This window comes from Cephus cinctus, unplaced genomic scaffold (assembly GCF_000341935.2).
Source record: "Cephus cinctus unplaced genomic scaffold, Ccin1 Ccin1_scaffold0168, whole genome shotgun sequence".
NCBI lineage: Eukaryota > Metazoa > Arthropoda > Insecta > Hymenoptera > Cephidae > Cephus > Cephus cinctus.
This window is the reverse complement of record NW_014332892.1, coordinates 3,549,605-3,562,952: the sequence shown is the minus strand read 5'-3', so window position 1 is coordinate 3,562,952 and position 13,348 is coordinate 3,549,605. Positions and strand designations below refer to the sequence as shown.

The 13,348-nt window shown below is 50.7% G+C and overlaps 1 protein-coding gene across 3 annotated transcripts in view; it reads right to left on the bottom strand.

The window, feature by feature from the left end:
- Positions 1 to 13,348, bottom strand: part of LOC107264287 (frizzled-2) — a 71,054-nt gene that overhangs the window by 23,821 nt on the left and 33,885 nt on the right. Inside the window, exon 1 of one of the 3 annotated variants that reach the window (XM_025081649.1) lies at positions 5,956 to 6,152. The exons of the other annotated variants lie outside the window; for them this stretch is intronic. The gene's annotated coding sequence lies outside the window, so the exon portion shown is untranslated. Of the gene's footprint in view, positions 1 to 5,955; positions 6,153 to 13,348 lie in introns of those variants that run through there. 3 annotated transcript variants of the gene reach the window in all.

Sequence of the window (13,348 nt, the reverse complement as noted above, 5' to 3'; positions counted from 1 at the left end):
ATCGAGCTGGCTTGTGAGAGGGGGGGGGGGTGGGGAGGGAGGAAGAAAAAAAAAACGAGGCGTAAAACTGTAAAACTCAGGGCCCGAGGGTTTGGATTACCGTGGGTCGCGCACGCCCCTGGCTCCTTGGGCACTTGTGGTTCTTCGTTCACACCTAGGACGGCAACAACGGCCCCTCCGGCCCGCATCCCCGCTGCACCTCTGCACCTTGCTTATATCCAAGTCACTTCGAGGGGACACAGAGGCGAACGACTGGTGCGTGGCCACGTGTGTGCCTGCAGTGATGTGCGTGCGCGTAAAGGGCTGAAAAGTATTCTGAGTGTTTATTACGCGCTATATGAACGCCCTCTGGGCATTTTCCCCAGTATACGGAATAAAGCTGCGTCCTCCTACGATCATCTCTTCCAATAACGATATCCATCCCAGCATCCCCCAGGAGCACCGAGATATCCTGTACGAGTACAGGGATTCATACCCTTGTAACCCTTGGGTCACCGTCCTGGACCAGGAGTTTATTGCTTCCTCTCCGCCGATCTGAACTTGGATACACAGGTAAGGTGCTGGGTTATTATTATACCTATAGATGTATTTGACGCGGTGGCAATCGGCGACCTCGGCCCCATAAAATAAAGACCCTGCGCAAAGCGGAAGTGGTCTGGCATAAAGGACCTGATGCCCTGGGCTAAGTGAAATGGCGCGTGCCCAGAGGATTTCATGCCGCGTTAGCTACAGAATCCCAGCACACCCTCAGGAGCATCGTAGACGCTGCGCGTCATCCCTCCTCTTCCACCTGGACCCTCTTCTCTTCAACGTAGCTACCATCCGCCTTTTATCCCTTTCGCTCTCCTCTACTCTCCTTCGCTCCCTTTTACCAGCGCGATCCTTTTTCATTTACTCTCCACCTATACAATACCGCACTATAGCCAAATCCGTCCTTACTTATCCGATCGTTGGATCCGGTCTTGGCCAGAGTAAACGTCTCGGAGGAACGAAATCCCTGTACACTGATTCCCCTATGCTGTACGGATACACTTAAGGGGTTAGTTGGTGCAGTCCTAGGGAAATTAACAAACTTCCCAGAACGAGCAGTTGGCAAGCAGGGAAGACCGATCTGGCGGCTATTTCGTATCCGGGATAATAATCGTAGTGAAACAATGACAATGGTAACGGGTGGCCAAGAGATAGCAGCAGAGTAGTCGGAGCGTCAGGTCCGCCGCTGGTGGATTTAACGAAGGCGGATTCCGCGACGGGCGCCGACGCTCTGCGCGAGGCTACCTGGAACGAGGGGAAGAAATATTTATTCTTTTATTTATTTATTCCCAGAGGGACTCGCGTCACGCCGAGATTTCCCGAGACAATGAACAGTGTGATGGGCATATAAAATAATGCCGATTTATCCTCGACCAAGAGATACCCATCGGGCGGTATATATAGCTATAGTCGGCGCTACGGGATATATGGGAGCACATGGGATAACGCACCTCGTGTTGTCCGAGTACCCGTTGCTGCGCCTGCTTACTCGCAGTGAATTAAGCGTGACGATTCTTGGCCACCGTTCTTCCGCTCTTCGATCTTTGTTATTCCAGCGGGGAATCTCGTAAATTGAATCGGCGATCCTGGCGCATTGGGACATAATCGCGCATGCAGCCAGGCAGTGGGATTTCCAATGAGATCCAACGAGCAGGCGAGGTGGGTGGATATGAGCTTTTCTGATAATCGATCATTTTTTTGTTCGAGTTACTACTCGAGACAGATGGCGCATCGGTCGTTCTCCACAAGGGACTCAACGAGCCGATGAATAAAAATGAATTCCTTTGAGTGTCATCCGACGGGGATTCTCCGAGGCTTTTAGGCTTCTTATCTGCGGCTGCGGCGGACGACTTGACGCGTCGCGTTAACTTGTTTCTGTTTTGACAGCTATCCAGCTTCTTGAGAATTTACGTCTTTTAATCGGGACCATCTTCCTCGGGGAGATCGGGAAGCTCTAGGAGCCCCACTAGGTGGCTTTGAAGACGTAGATCGGTGGGGGAGCGAGAGAGTGGTTCTCAACTTGGTACCGCGAGGTGCTGAATAAATCTGTATAAAAGGGATGCTGGGCCTACGCGTAGGAGGATTCACTTTGTTTTATCTTTAGATTCGCGGCGGTGGGGAAGCTTCGCGATCGTTGCCTCCGAGCAGAATTTACATTTTGAGGTAAACATCCGTGAGAGATTTCTTCGAACGAGACGAGATCCCGGAGTCTGTTTAAGGGCTGGAAATCGCATTAGACGAGGAGAAAGGAAAGCTGTAATCTCCTTTTCGAGAACGGGCGTGATCCTTCAATGGTTTTTCACGCGTCAATCCCGCTTAGCCAGCTGGAAGACGAGGGCCAATATTCCTTTGTTGCCCATTTTTAAGAGATGCTCTGGGTGGGAATCTTTTTGAAAAAAAATTTAAAGGAGATCACGTAAGTGTTCTCGTGGAGATTCAATAGAGTTGAAAACCTGCCACGGGAAGTGTCGGATGATTCGTTTATTTCGTCTTTTTTTTTTATTTTTCGACAAAAATTTCAAGGATCCTCTCTCGTCTTCCTCTCTTTTGAGGCTTCGCGCTTCTTTCTTTTCCCGGTGAAAAGTGCGCGCATCGTACGCGGCACTCGATATAAATCTCTCCACGAAATGGGAAAAACTGTAGGAAAAAAGTCGAGGGAACGGTCCGCGTGCACCGAGGTATTTCGACAGACGCCCATGCAGCATACGAAAACGCCAGGTAGATACGGCACTGCATACTAATTCCTCGTCGGCTGAAAGTCGAGGAGAAGTCGACGGGAATGCACGACGGCAATGGCGCTGCTGCCACACCGAGGATGGACGGTGCAGCAGCACAAGCAGCACTAGCAGCACGAGCAGCAAAGGAGGTTACGTCGCTGGCGCGAGGCTCCAGAGCCGAGAGCCGCACTTCAGAGGATTTGCATAAAAATACTAAAACTTCGAAATCGTTTCGATGTTCCCTATTTCGCGCCTTTGAAAAGCCTCGATCCTCGACAAAGGGCGAGAGGGGCGTCTGCGGCGCGGCCCGCGCCTCGCCGAGTCAAATATACTAAAGGATAGAGAGTTAACGCGAGAGAGAAGGAAGAAAAGAAAGAGGGCTGCCTCATAGAGAAATTCTCAGAGCGAGAGAGAGAGAGAGAGAGAGAGAGAGAGAGAGAGAGAGAGAGCCGTCTTCAAAGAGAGAGATCTCCTTGATATATTATTTATGCGAAATTTTCGAATCCGTCGCATCTATATTCGTCGACCGGGGACACGTCAGATTTTCATTTTCCATGTCGTCTCGGAGCGTCGCGACGGTGGGTCGTATCGTGCGAGTCTGAAAACTGTACCGTCAGATAGGACTCGCACCACGTGATTCATTATCGAAAATGGCACTAGGCTCCGTGACCCTTGTGGGATTCGATAGACGCGTAAAAAGCGACTCTGCGCTTTTCAAGAAAATATCCTGCCGGAGGGACGAATGGAAATTCGAAATTTCATCCCCCGCGGACATGCGAGAATGCCGAAGGATAGGGGACGAAGGAGCCTCCTCGTTCGTCCCCCGAAAGAATTCACATGAATTCCGGTGAATTTCCCGTGGCTGGGAAGGGAAGGCGATTTAGCGCGTTGTCCGAGTCTGAATTATGGGGGTTGCTTTTGGACGGCCGACTCGACCGGATGGAGGAGCGTCGCGACGTCTTACGGAACGGTTGTATTAATAAATTCATGAGAAGAATAGATAAGAGGAACAGAGAGTACCGGATCTTGAAAGATTGGAGGGATGCTGTAGCCGATGATATTGGAGAATATTTTCGGGGTTGAATAATAAAAGGGGATGTTGCGGAGGGAAGGAACAAGGGAGGATGAGAGAGAGAGAGAGAGAGAGACAGAGAGAGAGAGCATTTCCAGATGAAAAGAGTTACCGAAGATGAACAGCCTGAACTCAATCGAGCTACGTCCAGACGAAGTACAGTCGTAACGGGCAGCCACGAGGATTTGGAGAGTGACGTCACTGGCGCCCCCTCGGCCCCACAAGCAGCCCTGGCCAAAATTCTAATTCACGTTTCTTCCACTGGGGGTGCATCGGGCCTCGCGTGTCCAGTCGCCGTAACTCCCCGTTCGCTTTTCTGACTACCCCAACCGCTCAATGGGCGATCCTACTGGAGTTCATCCTTCATGGCTTATTCACCCTCCAGGGTCACGTACGGCGACCTGCGAGAGCCGCGTAAGGGTTGTCAAAGGCGGAGGCTCCAGGAAGGACAAATAAATTTCACCGCGTTCACACACGCTCGATATTGCAGCCTCGGGCGATAATACGTTGTTCAGTTTACGTGCGCGGAACTTTCTACCCTTTTCCTGGCTTTTTCAGCCTTTTTTTTTTTTATTCAACTTTCCCGCTTTCGAGGCCTTTCAACCCGTATACCCACTCGACCAGAAATACTCGCCACGACGGCAGTCATTTTCGAGGAACTATCTGCCGGCGGAGAGAGAGAGAGACAGACAGAGAGAGAAATACGTCATAGAGAATTTCTGTTTCAAAGCAAAAAGGAACTTGAGAGTCGATAGGTGTTAATACCAGGTATAATAATTACCAAAAAAGAGCAACCGAAAAACCCCTTTGAGCCCTCTCGCCTCTCGCCCGGAGCCATTTTCCAATGGGCAAATGCCAATTAAATCCACTGATGTCTCCCGCTGGATATTCGAGCGTCCCTTTCGAAAGACCCGTTAACGCAGGGACGGCCCTTTATTTCCGGCCGTCAGCCCGTTTTCCGTTCCGCAATCCCGCAATGAGGTCGTGCGTTCACCAGTCGTCAGATAAAGCACGTGACCCCACAGGAGCCCAGCCTCCCATCCGAAGGATTTAATTACGAATTAATCGTGATGCATGGGCCCACGTTAATTTATCCCTCGTCCTTCTATTTATAGAGCCTAACCCTTCCCCTTCCGTACGAGCACCCCTTTTTAGATCCTGCTCCTCTCACCTTGGCCACCCCAACAATCAAACCAGGGCCAATCTTACTAAATATCCCGAGTAAATACACCTATGTACTCGCAGATCTCTTTATCAATTATTTTGATGCACCTTATCGGGACTCGTTTACACTGCACTTACGCGTAACGGTAGTCGCCTCGGCGATAACAATATACCTATATATATATATATATATGTATATATATATCGGCCACAATGAATCACCATGGGTTTCTTTATTTTTTGTTCTCATGTTAGAATCATAAGAAAGCAACCCCTACCGGCGTTCGGCTCGATACATATTTCATGAGGGAACAAGGAATCGCCGGTGGCTCTCATAGAAATGAAGTATTCGAGTGTCTGTCGGCCTCGAGTAAAGTCCGGGGGTTCCCCCGATGACACGAGAAGTTATCAAGCCTACAATTAACGAGTACGTGGGCGTAGTCGAAACGTTGACATTATTGTGCTTCAGTCCCGCAGCGTCCAGGTGTGCCTGAATGGGGCCTCATAATGCCCATAGCTGTCGAGGGGGGGCGACAGGGAATTAAAAGGGGGGCAGCAGCATAAGGCGCACTTGGAAACGTCGCATTTCGTTTGTCGCCACTATGTACAATAATTCAAAGACTCGTTATGCAGCACGGGGCCCATCAACTGACTGTACTTTATTCACAGTCAGCGACAAAGGAAACAACCCCTGTATCCCCAATGCATTCTATACCGGTGCCGATAATACGTATACTGCCGGTACATGGGTACCAACCTTGTTCCTGGAGAAGCGAATCGCGTCAAGAGAAACGCAGACGCGTCTTTCTCGTTACGAGAATATAGATACATGTATACCGCACGTGTATATCTGTATATATTGGCTACCGGTGTGCGCTGGTAGTATCCGCAGCATACGGGAGGCGTCGCGACGCCTCGAGCACTACGCCTCGGCGACAGTAAACAGAAAGGCTAGCAATCTCGATTTCTTACCTGATTGCCGGCGCCGATTAGATTACGGTAATCCGCCCAGTTTGCCCTCGATAACTCGGGAATCGTTTGCAGAAGCAAAGAGCAGCCCGCGGATCGAGTTTCCTTGAGGAGACGAACCAGCGATTCTCCTCGGGACTTTCCTCCTGCCTTCCGGGCTACTTATTTATCCAAGTCTCTCCGGGGCCTGTCGTTCGTTTCCCGTTCGGTGGGCGGACACTTTTTTTTACGTCAAAAGAAAAAAAAAACAAAAAACAATGCACTGACCACCCCCTCCACTCGTTGCACTCAACTAATCCTCCAAGTACTTTTTTAATGTAAATTTTTCAATCCTGCCAACACTTCACTATCGCCACTTGCTTAACCACTTGACCGAAGACCACGTGGTCTCCCAGACTGCCGGCTATCCGCGGTCCACAAATCCGCAGGTTGGTCCACTGACTTTTGCTCTAAGAATTCGCTGAGTCTTGGTCCGAGCTGACAAAATGGCCAGGTTGACTTCACTCTCGAGCTTCCTGTACTCGTGCACTAAATACAGCCGGTTCTACTAGTTGGCGTCATGCACGTTTCTTTGCTCTGGTTCAGAGTCTCCTATTTGGTGGAGCGACCGACAGGCGGATGCTTGATGCGGCACGAAGTGGTAGCCGAGCACAGTCGGAGCTTTGTACGGGATGGGCGGGAGAGGCGGTTGCTTCCCGCGGGACACGAAAGCAGGCAAAGCAGGGTTGAGCTAAGGAAGATAGGGGAACCCCCTAAGGACAGGGGGAAGCAAAAGGAAGAAGGGGTCGGGATAGAGCAGCGATTCGGTATGCTCGAAAAAGCTTAAGGAGCTTTTCGAAGATCGCGACGCGCCAAGGAAACCGTAGTCATTGGTGCCTCCGGTGGAATATCCTGTCCGCTGTCCAAGTCCGTGAGAATAACGGCGGTGCTCGGGCAGGTTGCCGGTATCGTAGGCGCGCGAGAAATGCACGTCTGCTACGACGTCCCTTCCTTTTATCGATGCTCAGCGACTCGCCGCGCGTGTGCGCCTGTCTCTGTCCCTCCTTTTCACTGGGCACTCACTCACGGGCACCGACGCAGAATGTTTTGCGTGTGCGCCACCCTGGCTGGGCACACATGCCGCTCTTGGTGCCCTGCTATATCTGCTCTATGATAATGCGCCCATATTTGGCTATATGAGCCAGACTAACCTACCTGACGAAATCCGAATTTCCTATTTTTGTTTTTTTGCGCTTTCTTTGTTTTCAAAATGAAATCATCATCATTGAAAATCATCCTCTTTGAAAAACTATTAATCGACGTACTCGTGGACCTAATTTTTTGGCAATGTTACAAAGTCGACACAGTCGGTAAAGAAATTGGGTGGTACGGCACTCTGTCAGAGGTAAATTCGAGCCGGCGGTGCAAACTGCGTAAATTTACAGCAGCGATAAATCCGACTGGACAAATATTTGAAGGCACGATCACGAGGACGGAGTTACGTTTATCCGGCTATTGCGAGGCGAATAAATCGTAATCAAGCTTATCGTCTGTAATTAACGAGGTTCACGGGTTTGTGGGTCCAATAATTGAAGGAGTGAATCGTCGTGAGGTAGGTCACGATTTTTTGTTTCTATGTTCCTTCTGGGATTTCTACGTAACGATTCACGTGATAACGGCCTCGCCACGGTTTTACGTCCTTATCGTTGTAATTATCTGGAGGCTCACGGGAGGAGGGATGAAATTTTGGAAATTTACGATCCCTCGAATAATTGCTTCAGCATATCCGTCGCCGTGACGCTGCATACGTCCCCTCAATTATCCACGCGGTCAGGGCTGATCCTACTGTATTATCTCGGGCCGACCGCGAGTCGTCTCGTTAGTATAGATTTTGGCGAATAGCACTAAACGTCAGGACCTCCCGTTATTGCTTCAGACACACACGAGAGCCGTAATGGCGAATTCTCACGGAACGATTGCTCGTGCATGGGCACAGACGCCCTCGTAAAACGGAGCAGACGTCCTCGCAAAAAAGTTAGCCGGTAATTAAGATATTAATAACCGGCTCTACAGGAGAGTAAAAAAGGGAAAAAAAGAGAGAAATGTTAGATTCATAAGTTCGACATAGCGGAGTGCATCTCTACGAGCATCAAGGACGATCGCACTGGTTCTGTGAGAGTGTCGATACACGTAAACGCGAAGAATGAAAAAGCCAAGTAGAATCGTCGAATATTACCCGTATTTATTATTATTATTATTTATTATTTATTATATCCATTATTATTCAGCTCTCCGATTCCAAAGCCCGGAGCTCGTGCGGCTGGTATCTGTTTACCGTGGAAGTAAAATACCTACTATATTACAGCCTAATGGTAATGACGCTCGTAACTTGCGGCGATAGGAACGCGGAGAGGCGGCGACGTGGACTACGAACTATTTGAAAGCCGATATCAAATGAATTATATCTTGACCGAAAGTACGACGCCTCAACGCAGTAAGTTTGGACTATCTCGACAGGGCCGAGTCTCTACTCGGGCAGGGAAGCACAGAGTGAATCAGAGAAAAAAATGTCCGGTATATTTATGCGCTTCACTTTTCTCCTCTCCGCTGGCTCTTTGGTCTCTAGGCCATTGGCTGCGGCGACGTCTGGTAGGTCCCATCTGGATGGAAGGCAAAGCCAACCTCTTCCTCCTGGGCTGGGTGCGCTGGGCACAGGAAAGACATCCTCAGGGAATCTCCGTACAGTCGCGCCCCAATTTACATCGCGATCGAAAGCAGCGACAGACACTCTCTTGAATTCGCGATGGGTTACATCGTCGGCCATTGTCGTAAACTTCCTGACTCTGTTCGTTTGCCTATTTCAAGTAGGAGAGTCAGCCCTCCGTTCGCCATAGTCTATTCGTCGTTTTGTCTCGAACGACACAGCGCAGCAGGGAGAACAGAGGCGACTGGATCTCCCAGCGAACTTCAGGACAACGGAGTTCGACACGCTCGGGCGCACCAGGTACACAATGAAGTTAGTTAACAACCGCGCGGAACACTTCTCTCCGGAAGCCAGACGAAACCCATTGAAACGACTGGAGCCGGAGCGGGGGGTGGTTGCTTTTCTACTTTCTTCATTGGTTTCTTTTTTTTTTTCTTTCTTTATTCTCTAACTCCTCGATACGACAATATTGAAAGTGGCTCCCCTGGTCAAATCCATGACGCGTCCTAGTTGACTTATTGGCTGAGAGTACATCCGCCGTCTCCAGCGCAGGGTGCAGCCTGAGGCGTGCTTCGGCCGATGCGGAACACACGCGTCGCACGGAAAGCATCGTTCTGTCACAGTGGGCACTCGAGTCAGGTGAAGAAAAGCTTCCCGCAAAGCTAATCAAAGGGTTTTCAAGCACGAGTATTTCACAGGGGTTTCGAAAAAAGCTTCCTCCGTCGAAGTAGCACTAGCAGTGCAGAGGAGGGTTAGGAAATGCCCTTGCGGGATATGCGGGAAATGCGGGGTATGCGGGACACTCCTCGCAGCCGAGCACAATCGTTTCGGAGCTTTGAAGTTCGCCAAGTTGGGGTTGGGGTTTGTCCTCTCTGGGATACGCGGGGACTCGCGTGGATGGGAGCTGCGACGGGTGCTGAGCGCGGAAGGCGATTTCGAGTTCTGAAGTCCTGGTCGAGGAGCGGAGTACCAGGGACCGGGATGATCTTGTCGAATTGGGCTACGTGTGCTGCGAGAGGACTAATTACAGGCTTTCTGTTGTTGAAAGAGTCGTACGAAAGTCCCAGTGGATGGTCATCGTGACTGGATGATGGTACCTACTTTGAAATCGCACGTGTCTTCGCGTATGAGGGAATGACGATAAGGTCTTTGTGGAACAACTTCCCTCTCCTCTCCTTGCTCCTGGTGGTACTCCTCCGGCTCTTGATAATGCACTCGCTACTCCTGGTCCTCCTGCTTTACCGACTGTGCTGGGCTAATCAACCAAAAAGAAATCCCTACTCTTCCCTCCGGGCCTTTGGCACCGATGCCGCGTATGCAGGAAATACTGCGGAAGTGCCCCACTCATTGTTCCGGAGTGCCGTCAAGTGGCACCTTTGACGACGACGGGGTAATTAGTACGTATTATACCTTGTGACATCGACCACAACGGGATCGAGGGTGGTTGGAGCTGGGTAGAGCTGGGTAGAGACGGGTAGGTCGAACCTGGTCCGGCCCTTCTCCTCGATTGCATTCAATGTACATATGGGAGTAGCTGCACCCGCGCGGATTCATCCCATTGCAAGTGGCTTGACAGGTACGTGGATCTTCAGGGTGACCTGGGTCGGGGTTTAGCAGCTTCTTACTCTTCCTCTAGGGTAGGAGAGGGGAGGTCGCATGAATTCCCCCTGTTCTCGAAGATGAGGGATGGAATCGCAGCGCCGGGGTCGAACGCGCCCACGTTACCGGCGCCCGTGCCTGCCGAAGGGACTCGGGGTGCGAAGGGTTCTCTTGATGTTTCGCGCGTCAGACGAGCCTCGTGATGAGAAGATTTTTACCCCAACCTAGCTCAACACGCTGTGGCATTCTTTGGCCCCGAAGACCAGGGCGCTGCGGGGGGTCGCTGCTGATGCTGCTGGTGTTCCCGGGGATCGCTGAATACGTGTGAGTTCGTAGGTGGCTCCTGGACGCATGTCGAAGGGTGAACCAGCAGCCATACTGTACTACCACGCTTCGCTCTCTCTTTCTCCTCCTTCATCCCCTGCGCCTCTGGTCCCTTTGCCTTTTCCTCTGGCGCACAGTCGCAGCCTGCTCAGCCTCCACAGCCTGCACGGTCTGAACTTCCACACCCCCTCGCTGAATTCTTTGATCCACACTGTAATTAGTTGGTGGCAGCGTGGCCTCCCAGGGCCGCGCGGGGGTGGTTGCGAAAATGTTTGAGTGCCGATCAAAGTAGTGCAAGCGACTCTCCCTGCTGCCGTCGCCTTTGCTGCCTTCCGTTGGGAACGAGAGGATTGGGTTCCCCTTTTTATCCCAAGGCCGATCAAGTAACGGAAGGATGCTGGCTCCAGTCATCGCCGAGTATCACTCCTTATTTAATCCTAATATTTCCTCAGGCGACCTTCGACCCTCACTCGTTTCAGCAGTTTAACCGATGACGTCACTGGTACCCTTATACCTTTCCACCTGGTACCATCTTTAGGTTTTCCCTCAATTTTTATTTCATGACGATCGTTGACTTCCTGGAGAAGTCAGCGCTGCCTGCAGCAATACGTATCTGATGTGCAGGAACCGGAAGTGCAAAATATCTGAGGTTATTTCTTATAGCCAAAAAAAAAACCTCATATCCCCTTATAGCCAATGTGACGAGGAGCGTCTCTCGTTCCCGTTGATTTTCGCATGAGTGAGCGCGACGCCTGGCGTCGAGTACACCCCCCCCTCCCCTTCCCCTTCCACCCGCCCCATTCCATCGATCTTCCGTAGCCGTTCAACGTCCCCAGCATCCGGGACAGGGTGGTTTTCTTTGCCCGGAACATCGGACGCACGTACGCCAGTGGCAGAGGGCGCTATGACGCGTCGAGTACGCCACTCCGCGCCCTCAAAGCAGCCGCCGTCGTCGACGTCGCGACGCCGCGGCCTTCGTATACCTACCGACGGGGCAGAGAGACGTCGCCTCTGAAATTTAATACATTCGCCGGAGGCACGTATAAGCAAAATGCGACTGCCTGACGACTCTTGAACAAGAATTCGCAACTGCGTGACGTTTCGCAATAGTCTTCGTACGTCTCTGATCTCAGGTGGAGTCGCGGCTGAATTTGTTCACAAATTTTTTGTCCAGTTAACAAAAATATTTTCGCGGCCGACACGTGTCACTTGGCAAAGTAAATATTTTTGGATTTCGAAGAAAAATTTGAACGAGAAAAATCCTCGTGGAAATTCTTCGAGTCGCGTGAAAATTTCGGAGACTGATTTAACCGTATGAGTATTCTGCTCTAAGATTCTGTTGTCAGATATGCAATTCCACGAATCCACCCATGTCGCATTTTATTCCGCATATCTCTAGGAATTCTCTCAGGGCAACCACTCATGCGTACCGTGTATACAGCTACGTATGTGGCGTATACGCGTCCTTCCGGAGTGCCGACGACCCCTCAGACTCTCAGACTCCCCGTGACATTTCCAGACGCGAATTTTCGCAGGAACGTATAAAGTGTTAAAGCCGGATTCACAGCGCACGCTCTTGTGCACTTTGCACATGCGATTGCCGAGGGGATCGTGCTGAGGCTGCCGAAAGTTTCTTGGAAGAGTACAAAAATTATGTCGAACGGGTTATAACCCAGCATATTTACAATGCCATTAGGAACCCTCAAATCTTCACTCCCGCTACGTACCTTATCGACTTGAAGTATCTCCAGGCAAAGGCATTTTCACGTGACGCGCACGGGAAACACTGTGCGCTCGGCCAACCCCCAAATTCCGACAAGTCACCCTGTGCATTAATGCACCGAAATCTAGTTACAGTTTGTAACTCCATTACGAAGGGATGCGTCCAGGAGGAGCCCAGCAATATTCCGCCATAGATAACGTTGTGGCAGGGGGGGGCTGCGTGGACGCGTCGCGACGCCGAAGAGGACCAACCCTCCAAGCAATCGTGAACATCTGTGCCACTACGATGCTCTCTAAAAGGCCAATGGTAGACTCCACTGTCGAATCTCCTTCCCCAGGAGGAATAAGGGAGACAAGAAAGGAGGGTGAAGAAATAAAAAAAAAAGTTCATCCAAATGATCTTAGGATAACTCCAAGATATTATCGGACTGTTGCATCGATGTAGGAAGCGTGTGAAAAAAATAGGGCTGCCTCATCGAGAGGGTTAAAGAGCTACAGGGGGGCGGACAGCCACCCCCCCCTCTCCCCCCCAAGGGAGCTTGAACCCCTCGAAATATTGATTGACATCCGGGTGACAGATTTCACTGGCCACACACACCCCTCCTGGCTGTGAACTACAGAACTCGTATGCCTAGGCTACGTCAGTCTGCCACCCTTTGTCATGGTGATTTGTTACGAGGCAGCGCAGGGGTTCTCAAATCCCAGACACTCCGTTCCCTATGAAATTCCACTGTGTCGGCTCTGCCTGCACGTCTGTCTCTCTCTTACTCGGACGCACCAACACACTGTCCTCTACGAGTACAGCTACCAGCCGCAAAATTTCCCACTTCCAATGCCTCTACGCCAAAGGTAATAAATGGTTTTCCATCGATTTCCATTGATTCGCCACGTATTACCTTTTGCAAAAAAAAGCACTGGCAATGGGAAATTTTGCTATTATCACCAAGCGAGGTCATACGGAAAAAGGAAAAAAAATTTTTCAAAAATTGTTTAACGATTTGAAAATTTTCACACCACACTCGTCGACTCTAGGAGAAACAGGGAGGGGGGGGGGGGCGTTGAAATTAT